The sequence below is a fragment of the Hippopotamus amphibius genome, chromosome 8 (genome assembly GCF_030028045.1).
Source record: "Hippopotamus amphibius kiboko isolate mHipAmp2 chromosome 8, mHipAmp2.hap2, whole genome shotgun sequence".
NCBI lineage: Eukaryota > Metazoa > Chordata > Mammalia > Artiodactyla > Hippopotamidae > Hippopotamus > Hippopotamus amphibius.
In genome coordinates, this window is record NC_080193.1 from 86,281,750 (window position 1) to 86,291,559 (window position 9,810).

The 9,810-nt window shown below is 38.1% G+C and overlaps 2 pseudogenes; one reads left to right on the forward strand and one right to left on the reverse strand.

Annotated features, from left to right (window-relative positions):
• Nucleotides 1-1,508: 1,508 nt before the first annotated feature.
• On the forward strand, nucleotides 1,509-1,865 carry LOC130859199 (40S ribosomal protein S16-like; annotated as a pseudogene).
• Nucleotides 1,866-2,079: 214 nt separating this feature from the next.
• LOC130859200 (40S ribosomal protein S29-like) lies at nucleotides 2,080-2,251 on the reverse strand (annotated as a pseudogene).
• Between the last annotated feature and the right edge of the window lie 7,559 nt (nucleotides 2,252-9,810).

The following is a 9,810-nucleotide window of genomic DNA, read 5'->3' on the forward strand; positions in this document are numbered from 1 at the left end:
TGGTTAGTCTAATTTCCTGATCCTAATTCCCTTCCTCATATGCTGGTGGCATCCTCATTCAGACTCTCATTGATGCCACTCTGATCCAGTCCTTCAGAACAATTGTCTACCTGAACCTCAGGCGACCTGCCCCAACTCATGTCTCCCCTGATACACTGTGTGCGTGTTGTCACTGTAACTTAGAGATACCTATTCACTACAGCTCCTACCACCTTCCCCAGACCTTGGACAGCCTGGCTCTAACTGTGATAAACTACCAGTTAGAATGGTTAGAACTGATCAGTTCCCTGATCACTTTATTGATAAGCTACATATACCAGAAAAAGACTAGCCATTTAAAATATTCCAAATTTAGGACTGTTGTAATCCTTAGTTACTGCTCTTACTTAAGGACATGAGAGACCATGAAGATGCTCTATTTCTGAGGAGGATGAAAAAACAGCCCATTTCAGGACCAAAGAGCACAGAAGAGCTGGAAGAGAGTGGACATAATATGAACTTCACCCAAGGTCCACTCTGCTTCCTGAACTATAGTTTCAATTTTAGCCAAGACATCTGGTGAAGTAAATTTCATAAGAGGAAAAGAAATATAACTTCAGCTTGAAGGGCGCCTGGAGAGAAAGGAATCTTATTTTAGAATTTAGAATATGAGCATTCTAGCTTGCTGGGCTGTCACTTTATTTATGCTCATGCTTAACTCAACTGTAGCTTCTGGGTATTTCTTATGTCATTAAAGAACCAATGGTGCAGCCAGGAGAATAGAAAGCGAGATGTTGCTTTGTTTACTTTTGTTGCCATTCAGCATTTCATCTCGTAGCCCACAGGAGACCTCTGGCTATATTCACAATGATGGTGACAGAAGTTTAAATAAATGCAGTAGGATCCCATCCGTTCGCAGTGTAGTAAATCTGAACGATGAATGGAAAGTCTCTTGGAAGCTTCTTTTTCATAAATGTGAAAAGACACCATTGATATTTTATTTTTCTTTAGTTCTGTGGTGGGAATAAAGTTAGGAAGTGAAAACTACAGGCAAAGATACAAAAATTCTTTCACTAGAACTTCAGCTAAGACTGTCATTTTTTATCCATCTGGCTGAAAAACACAGATTCTTAAATACAGCAAAATACTAAATCTTCTCTGATTAAATGCATTGGAAGCTAGAGCTGTAAGGAGCCTTACTGACTGAGTCTAACTTGTTAATTTTGTAAGTAAGTCACCTGACCTAGGTGTTTTTTCCAAGATCACAGAGCTAGTTTGTGGCATCTGTATGTCTAGAACCCAGGTCTCCTTACTTGTTGCCCAGTGATTTTTACACCATGCTTCCTGGCCTCCCCTCAACTTCATCAAGCTGAATTCTCTCCTGGAGGCTGGGAGACATAGGGCAAGGTTGGAGAGCAAGTTCAGAATAGAAAATTATGCAAGCACAAAATGTGTACATGTAACACTTTTCTTTTCTGGTTACAGCACTGTGAGGGGAGGAGCTCCTGTCTACACCTGCAGCCCTGTGATCCAAGGGCCCTCTGCAGTTAGCGCAGATCTTCAGATGCAAGCAAGAAGATGGCCATAGCCATGGTGCACTGCAAATGGAGCAATGGCCTCAGCAAGGTTAATGGCGCCCCTGGAGATCATCAAGCCATGCACACTGTGATATAAGTTACTGAAGCTTGTTCTGCTTCTGGGCAAGGAGCAAATTTATGGGGTGGACGTCCGAGTCTGAGTGAAGGATGGTGGTCATGTGGCCCAGATTTATACAATCTGCCAGTCCATCTCCAAAGCCCTGGTGGCCTATTACTAGAAATATGTGGCTAAGGCTTCCAAGATGAAGATCAAAGACATCCTCATTCTGTATGACCGTATCCTGCTGATTCTCATCACTGGGAGTCCAAAATATTTGTAGGTCCTGGTACCTATGTTTGCTTCCAGAAATCCTACTGATGAGCCCATCATGAGGATCAAGGATCTCCTTTATAATAAACAATGTTGCGGGATTTTAACTTTCAAAAAAAAAAGAAGAAGTACAAAGAGCTAGCATCATTTCCACAGTAAGGTAGATGTCTTGGGTGGTCCATTCAAGGAAGTTCACTTATCCAACTTAATGCAGCCTATATCCTTTATGTACTGAGGAAACAGTGGCTGCACATACTGAAGCAGTATTTCTGGATTAGACATGCCAGTTTGAGCAGATGTGGCATAAGTAAGAACCCTGGTTGAATTTTCTCTGATGGCTCCAGTAGAGCTGCTAGTGACCCATCTTGCTTTCTCAGATGCAATGAGGCACAACACAAAGAGACATGTACCAGTGGAATCCTCAGAGATTATGTTGTATGGGGGAGAACTTGATTTGGTCTCACAAATTCGTTCTGCAGGAATATATATTGTCCCTCCTTTTAGACAACCTGAGGACTGTGGTGTTGAAGTCAGGGCCACGGGCAACAGGAGCCAGTAATGGATACTGAGGCAGAGTTCACTGGCCTCTGTACTTTAGTGAGAAGGGTTGAAGAAGATCGGTAGAACTGGAGACTAAAGGGAAGTTACTGAGTTTAAAAAGCAAGACCATAAATTGTCAGTCTGAATGGGAACGTCCAGATACAGAAGCGATGAGGTGGAAATCTAATGAGAGAGAAAGCTTCAAGTTCAAGTGCAGGTTAAAACCTGCAGGGATGAAAGGACAGCTACAGCACCTTTGTATCTAGCTCCTCCCACCTTAGGTATGTGTGGAGAGGTACCTCCTCCATGCTATCAGACTGACACAACTGTTAAAAGATTCTCTCTGCTTTAGCTCTGATGGAATCAAATTCCTATTCACTCTCACTCCCCACACTAAACTTTGTGGATTTCTCTCTTCATGATTATTTTAGCCTATTGGCCAAATGACATGTTTGGAACCAAAGGGTTTTCATTATTCATGACTTTACAAGAATTACTATAAAAAGACAGTTGACTCAGCATTCTTAGCTTTATCAAATGAATTCACATGAAGCTAGATTATTTTTCCTTTCTTTATGATCTACTTTTCTCCTATAAAAGGAATTTTGATATAATTTTAATGTCCAATTTTTAAAATCTTTATAGCCTCAATGAGATAGTTCTCCTTTCTACCTTCCCCGGAAACATCATGAATTCATAGTTTAAAACCTTACATATAATGAGATCATGTCATTTTTAAGGTCATGGGTTCCATAAGCAAATTATCAATGTAATTTTTGTGAAACTCTCCCTTTAATTTCTTTCTGGGATGTTGTCTATCTAGAGACCTTGCTCCAATGCCACCTAGTCTGAGTGTTGATTTACATGTTTTGAAATACAGTGGGTGGGCAATTTCTGATTGGATGTCATTTCCAGCTACAGTGAGGACAGATCTGTACCCTAACTTCTCCCCTTTTGTGTGCCCACTTGTACATTCAGTCCTGTAACCTTGGAGTTGATTAATCCATTCTCACCTAGCATCATACGAGTGTTGAGATACTGTCTGAGTGGTACAAATGAACACAATGTTTTAGGGCTAATTGACAGGAGGGATCCTTATACCATGACTACTACCCCTGCCCCCAGAGCCATCTTAGGAGAGTGTACTATGGGTCATAAGGAGGACAGGGCAAAGGAGCATGGTTGCATAAGTCCCCAAACTTCATTATGAGAAAAGTGATTCAAAATCCTATTGATCGGTGGTCAGAACCATCATATTTTCAAGAAAGAACGGTACCCTGGGTAGCTATGATTCAATATTAATTCATTGCTGGATGATTTCCATTTCTTGTTTATGTTCATTTTCTTCATCGCTTTATTGTACTCAATTTCACCCTTTATTTCCCACATTGTTATTGTTAATGGAGTAATTGATGAAGGATGCTTTGCTAAAGTGATGTGCATTTTTTACAGCTGTCTTCTCTAGGCACAGTAAAAACCCTAAACAGCCTTGAAATTAAATGTAATATATTTGCATCTGTACAGTTTTTATTTTAGCATCTGGAAATCATTTGGCCAGTTATTTGTTTGAAAACTGGTCTTAGAGCAGTAAAAGACCATGCATTGAAGCTGTGTCTATACTGAGCTACTGAATCAAACCCAGGCTAGAAACTATGATTGAATCTAGCCAGGCTGCTGACCCAGTGGAGAAGGGCTGTTCCAACACAGATTGGAAGCTTCACTGATTCACCAAAGACAAGAATCACAATCTCCATCACCTGAGTTTCAGTTCTAGCTCCACCAGCATTAGCATGTAGACAGCACACCAGTAAATTCCTTGCTGGTTTTCATGATTACATTCGAATCCCAGTCATCCTGGGGATCCTAGGGGGAATATTTTCTCCTACTTAGGGGAGCAAAAATATGAACAAGTTGAATTTACTATCAAAGGCATATGTGATATGTTTTCCACAAAATTAACCTCAGGGGATTAAGGAGTGGAGTTGGATGATATGAAATAGTAATTGAAAACTTGGAGAAATGCAAGGAACACACAGGGACAGAATTTTTAAAGACAATAGATACATAAAAAGTATATGAGAAAGCCTTTGAAAAAATAATTACTCAAATTTCAAAATAAAGTTACAAGGTCAAGTGTCTCTTCCTGGTACACAATAGTGTTCCGTAAACCTCAGTTGCTTCCACCTTACCTCCTACTTCTCCCGCATCCCATCTTTCTTACTTATATTGTTCTTTTTAAATTTTTTTGGATAGGCTTATTTCATGGTAAATTTTCATAATTAACGGAAAAATTATTTGATGTACAAAAATGTGTTTTATGCTCTATTTTTCAGAAATGTCGTAGCTGTATGTGCTGAGGTACATTTTGTAGACTATAGTAACTCTTTAAAACCTTGTCACACTCAAGCCAACCCTTTATGAAAAGTGAGTACAATGTCAGCTTTCACAATTAAAAAAGAATCTGGAAAACTGGGAAAGATGTCAATGACAGGCTTATGAAAACCCCTGAAAGGATGAAACTAAAGAACTGGATGAGTCATTAATCCAGGCCCTGTGCTCTTACAGCTGAAAAAACCTGAAGTGAAGAAAAGGGAAAAGTTTTACTATAGTTGCAGTATTATCCTTCATTTCCCATGCTTCTGAAGTCCACATTACTTGAGAGCTGGACCTCCAAGTAAATGAGTATTGCAGGTACCAGTCTGAGCGTCGTACTTGCCATAGTAGATAATAAAATGTCAGCTCCCTGTAGTGGACACACTCTAAGATGACCCCCAATTATCACCATTTCCTGGTATTCATGACCTGTGTAATCCCCTCCCTCCTTCAGCTTCATGACTAGACCCCTGGTAGCTTCTAACAGACAGAATTCAGTAAGAATGATGAAGTCCACTTCCATTAAAAATTGCATAAGATTTTGGCTTGCATTGTGCTAGCAGAACCTTTTCCTTGCTGGCTTTGAGGAAGCAAGCTGACATGTTCTGAACTGTTCAATGGAGAGGCACACAAGACAAAGAATTGAGGGTGGCCCCCAGCCAACAAGCAGCAAAGAACGGAGGCCCTCAATCCAACAGCCTTCTAGGAACTAAAACCTTGCAACACTAGTGTTTAGTAGCAGGTTGTTATCATTTAAGCATTCAGATAAGATCCCAACCTTGAGCAACACATTCATGGCCATCTCAGTTGAGATGTTCTAAGCCAAGGGATCTCTTTGCTTATATTTCTGGCACATTGAAACTATGAGAATAATATGTGTGTATTGTTTCAAGCAGGTAAGTTTTGTGGTAATTTGTTACACAGCAATAGATAACTAATATACACCATCATTTCCCCACCCCTTCCCAGTCTATGAGACCTATAAAGATGTTTTGCTTCTCAAGCCCTATAAAGAAGTTTTTATCAATCTCCTTTTACTAAATCTCTACCCTCTGCCATTTTGTCTCTGGATGACACATTCTTTGTACTACACAGTCCATCTTTTTTGTTGTTTTGCATCTGTCTTCTTTCTTGAACCCCAGCCACCAAGTTGAAATCCTGGACTCCTTTTTCCTGCTACTGGACCACCCTTAAGAAGATAGGATTTTCATTAACTATTTGCTACGTTCATTTGCTATAATATATGCCTGACTTTGCTTGAATAGAAACCTCAGCTCTTGAACTCTACATAGAAGAATGCTACTTACCCTGCCCACCTTAGATTATTATTTCAGATCCTCATCTGTATAATAATTAGTTGGTGTCTATGTTTCTAAATCTATATTCCAGGCTTTACCTAATTTTTCTTTCAGATGCATCCAAACTCCTGATCTGATCCACAGTGTTATATCATTGAATGAAAGTATTATTAACAGTGTCTATGATATCACTGAATCAAAGTCTTAGAGGCAAAGCCAAGACCAGATCGGAGTTTCTTATCCCTTGTTAAATAATCTTTCTATGACATTTTGCAGCTTCCCTGAAAAGATAAAAAGACAATAGACCATCTGGCCCAGACAAAATAAAGATAATCAATGATGATTTTCAAGTATATTCACAAAGTTTGCTGCTTTTTCATTTCCACGGGGGATGGAAGAAGAGAAAAATGCTTAAGCTGTGTGCCACATACTGAAAATTATTTATTATGGCAATATATTCTTGATAATGCTGTGAAAATTCCTTCTAGAGTAAATTTCTTTCTACCTATGATATGTTCAGTATTGTACATAAAAGCAGAAAATGTTCCAAGTGACCTCAAGCATCCAGCACAATGTTTCTTATCTAGTAGGGATTTAACAAACAGTATAAAGTAAAATGGTAAATCTAACCTTGAATTCTAAGATAAATGAGCCATTGACAGAAATGGAAACTACACAAATAAAATCCAAGAGACAGCACAATTGGTATTTGGGTGCATAATAAAATCTACTGTCTGTAAAGTTGGAAAATAATATTTGAAATCCTCCCTTAAACTGTCTTACTTAAATGGTTGGTGTTGATATATCTACCTAACTCAAAACACAAGTCTACTTCCCCAAATAAGTTAAATATTTGAAAACACAATGTTAAAGAGTGAAAAGATCAAGGTAAATTTACGTCTATCTCTTATGGAAAACGATCAGTTTTGACAAGTCTGCCTCGGACAAGATCACAACCATTTTATAATAACCACACATAAGTGTGAAGTTTGATTTCACCAATCATAATATGGTCACTTTAAGCATTAGGCAAACTTAATGGCCATTTCTCAACTACTTAGTGATATCAATAGCTAATAGGTCTTATGCATTTAACAAGGGTTAGATATTATGGTAATTGTTTTCCATAAATTATCTCATTTAATCCTTATAGCAACACAGTTACATATAGAAATTATCATTATATCTATGTAAGAGATAAGAGAAACAAAATAAGAGAGGTTAAGAAATTTGCCCAAAGTCACACAGTTAATAAGCAATGAAGTCGGGCTAAAATATAAACAGTCTGGTTTGAATACAGTTAAGTCCCCTGCATACGAGCCTTCAAGTAGCGAACTTTCAAAGATGGGAACATGCGTTCACATGTCCAGTCACATACGTTAGTTCATGTGTCTGGAGTACATTGTCATGTGCATGCATCCTCTATAAGCGATTGTGCTTTTGTGCACTTTACTGTACAGTACTGTATAGAGTACAGTATCTTTATTTCAAGCCCAGGATGTCTGGAAGCAAGCGTAAAAGCAGCAGTGATAGGTATTATATACCTATGACAGTACAGTACTATATAACTGATTGCGTTAGTTGGGTACCTAGGCTAACTTTATTGGATTTACGAACAAATTGGACTTAACGCACTCTTGGAACGGAACTCATCAGTATGTAGGGGACTTACTGTATGTGCTCCTCACCATTGCAACATACAATCTCATGACTAATCTGACTATAGTTCACAGCAAAGTATTTCAGTCTATTGATTACGAAATCATGTTAACTGTATTGAGCACTTACGATCAGTCCCTTGGAGGATAAAGTAATGAACAAGATGTGGATCCTGTTCTCAGGAGGTTTCATATAACTTGCTTACAGCCTCATTACTGAAATTATAGGAAGAAAAGAAAATCCCATGATTCTCGGAAAGTTGAGATTTCCTTTTAAATGAACCATTATGTGGTTTATTTAGTGGACACCATCAGGGCCCGGAATATATCTCCTTTCCATGTAAAAGTCCAATACACGCCAAAAGTGTCCTATTGCAAGAAACCATGATTCATTACCTGAGGGCTTTTTTATGGTCCTCACATGTGTGGAGGGCAGCCAGGAAATTCCAGAAGGTTCATGCTTCTTGGAGATGCATTCAGCCAATGACTGACGGGATTGGAGGATAAATATTTCTGCTTCCCCACCCTTCAGATGGAATATCTCTGAAATGTAATCTGAGTGTCTTCTGAAGTTCCCCAGCAAGACTGAGCCTCAGTTGCCCAAAGTGATAACCTGCATGATAAAATATAGTTTATTGACTTGCATCCTTCCTTGTCTCACTTTTCAGTCCTCTTTCATAACTGCCTGGAATCATCTTCATATTACATTTAATTATATTCAACTCTTTGATTTTGAATCTACTTCTGGGGGAACCCAACATAGAATAATTTGTGAAGAAATATGATTTCAACAATATGAAAATTCACTGTTTTGTTCTACTTCTTAGTGCTTTCCCCATTGAAAAACAGTGTTTTGCTCTAAGACTGGCAGGTTTGAAAACTTCAGGTTTACATAAAGTTTGTTGAATTATTTTATGACAAAGAAAGTGAAATGCAATGGGGAATTCTTGATAGAAGAGAAGATTGAGATATCTTTAGTATGTTTCTCAAGCCTAATAAACCTATTCTAAGGCAGCCTCCAGTACCTGTCAGAACTGAAGTTTCTGTGTCTTAACACATCAAGTAGTGACTACAACCTGCAGAGAAGAAATTCTTCCTCAGATATTTTCAAAAGGGTTACTGTCTATGAGAAGTCAAGTAAAAAAGGTACACAATCAGGACAGGTCAAAAAATGGAGGAGGTTTTGTGTAAGGAAAAGCTCCCCAAAATGGAAGTCATGAAAATTGAATTCTAACCCTCCTTTTGTCCCTAAAAAGCTACATCAATCTATGAGAGCTAGTTCATTTCTCATTGCTTTATTTTCATACAAAATGATGTTTGATTAGATTGATTTCTTTTTAAAATTATTTTGAATAAAATTATATATTAACAGACTAGTAGTAGTAGTAGCCTGAGGAAAGTGGGGAGAGAGGTATGAGTTACAAGGGATAACAAGGAAACCTTTTGATTTGCTCATCTCAACTGTGGTGAACATTTCACTGGTATATACATATGACAAAACCATCAAATTGTGCATTTTAAATAACATGAAATGTCAAGAGAAAGGTACACTGGAAATTCTTCAAACAGTATATAAGGGTAATTTCCCCGTTTTATACATATCTGTGTCCTTAAACCCACTCCCAATAGATTAACTATTTTTAAATATAACTAAACTTTTGAGCTGTTCAGGGTTTGGTTCAGATTTCTCTTCCTTTTGTGTACTCTCTTCTTATATGACATTATCTATTACCTTAATTTTGAATTCTCTCTACATGTTACCAACTCTGAAATACATAAAGCCAGGCTAGAACTCACTTATAAGCCCCAGACTTATATGCAACACTTCTTACTAAACTCTTCTATTTGGATGTCTCATAGATAATTCAAATGTAACATGTCTCAAACTACTCTTAATATTTCCTTGTTTACACCCTCCTGCAGTCTTCCCCACCTCTCTGTAAATGGTGCCATCAAACACTTTCTCAATTAAGAAAAGTTTCTGTCATCTTTTAAAAATGCAAATTAAATCATATCTCTTCCTGGCTAAAATCCCATGAAGTGTAATTGAAATA